This window comes from Rhyacophila brunnea, unplaced genomic scaffold (genome assembly GCF_057557595.1).
Source record: "Rhyacophila brunnea isolate RB1 unplaced genomic scaffold, BYU_Rbru_1.0 scaffold_120, whole genome shotgun sequence".
In the NCBI taxonomy this organism is placed as follows: Eukaryota; Metazoa; Arthropoda; class Insecta; order Trichoptera; family Rhyacophilidae; genus Rhyacophila; species Rhyacophila brunnea.
This window is the reverse complement of record NW_028232775.1, coordinates 227,840-229,935: the sequence shown is the minus strand read 5'-3', so window position 1 is coordinate 229,935 and position 2,096 is coordinate 227,840. Positions and strand designations below refer to the sequence as shown.

The window sequence follows — 2,096 nt, the reverse complement described above, 5'->3', positions numbered from 1 at the left end:
CCTTTTAAGCTTGTAAATAATTTTTAATTTAATCTTAAGAATTATGATGAAAACCTTTATCTAAAAGATATGAATTTACCAGAATCCATATAAAATTCACCTGGTTTTCAGGTTATTTTGACCCATATATGGTCTAAAAAATTAAAATAATAAATTAAATCTTGCTGAATATAATAAGTAGATATTTTTATCGCTTGAAGCAAATAATATTTTATTGCACAATATATTAGTTAATATATAGCTTTGGTTTTCTAAGTTTTTTTAACTAATTTCATCTGGCTAGAGTGAAGATTTATTCATAAAAAATACACACTATAATTTTTGAAATATACAAGAACATGGTAATTTATATAGAAATTCTAAATCAATTCTGCTACTATATTCACGTTAGCATATTATATCATTCAAATCTACTTTACGGTGTTTTATCAGTCGATATCCTTTATTTATTAAACCCTTATATCAGATGTAACATTTTGATGCTAAATTATGTTTTTAAACAGGGATAATTTGTATTTTTTTCGGTTCATATTAACTGTTTTGTGGACTATTTCTAAAAAGCGCTTAAATTTTTTATGTGTCTTTTTTTCAATACGCCTGAAATTGAGAGCAAAAAAAACTCCATGTAAAATAAAAAACTAGTATAAACGAGATACTGTGGCTATAAATTCGTTGTAAGCATTAATATTTTAGAGACTTTAAAACAGAAACGGTAATTTTTTTAACAACATCGGCCTTATATAATGGGGTTTAAATAATTTTCAATATTATTTTTCTGTACATAATATTATAGAATTTTCAGAGGTTATTAAATTTACACGAACATGGATAAATTTGGATTTAAAACTTCCATTCAAGTGATTTTCGCAATATATAAATTATTTCATACTAAAGATATTCAATTTTAAACGTCAATTTATTTAAAACTTTATGATATAGGACTTATTCAGATTTATTCCAGCTTATTTTGTCTAATATATATGGACACTTATAATGTATTGAGGTATATAGGGCAAAAGGGGTTTACTGGGAATTGAACCCAGGACCGCGCGCACCCTAAGCACGAATCATACCTCTAGACCATAAACCCTCGCAAAATTTTAAAGTGGAGATACATAAATTTATTTAATATAAACAATAATAATGTTTTCGTTTTACTGTAGATTTTCATCAAAATGTGCGGAATTGATATTGTCAAATTTATAAGGATTTTCGTATAAAACAGATATTTGATCACTGAATGATCTTTTCTTATCTTTTAAGAATTTAGAAATATTCTATTTATTTTAAGTAGATTTTTAGCAACATAATGCCATATAATATACTAAAATTTTAAAAACTAGGTAATGTAATTTTATTCTGCTTTTAACTCCGAGTCTTGAAATAGAGAACGTTTTTGTGTCCAATAGAATAAAAAAATATGGATATATGATAATATCAAACATTGTCATATTAATTCAAAATAAAGCTAAGGTAAGAAAAATTAAACAAAACTATAATTTGATTTAATGTTTTATTTTATTTTTGAAATTTAAGCGCATAACCTGTGTGTTTTTTTGAACAACAATATATAAGGTACTTCTGTAGATAACCCCACCTTTATTTATTTCATATAATATCGCCCATTTTAGTTTTTAACACATATATTTTTTTTATTATTTTAATGTTTGTGTGCTTTCGCTTTCTTTGATATTCTAGAGTTCATAATATTTAGTTTATAAAATTATGTGACCTAAAACATGAGTAAAAGCAAATAATAATGATGCAACCTCTGTGTTTTATATTATATTGAATTTTTATAATTAAGGGTTAAGTTTCTTCTTCCTATAAATTATATCTACAGTGATAATGACGGTCTATTAGGAATATTTAACAACTCCTTAATCCATATTTAGACACCTTCCTCTCATCTATCTTCATCAACTGCTCTTGTTCTGTCAAATGATATGAGTTCAAAGGTCTTGTTAAATAACTTATATTAATATTTATTACAAGCGATATATTTGAAGAAAACACTTGAATCAATAAGTCTTGAAAAAATATTTTTTTTGAGGAATATTGTTGAGGGCATATGGCTGAAATATGTATTAACTAAG

General features: G+C 24.9%; 1 non-coding gene across 1 annotated transcript; it reads right to left on the bottom strand.

Annotated features, from left to right (window-relative positions):
- Nucleotides 1–1,018: 1,018 nt before the first annotated feature.
- TRNAP-AGG (transfer RNA proline (anticodon AGG)) lies at nucleotides 1,019–1,090 on the bottom strand. Its single transcript has one exon. It is a non-coding gene; the product is annotated as a tRNA-Pro (tRNA).
- Nucleotides 1,091–2,096: the final 1,006 nt, after the last annotated feature.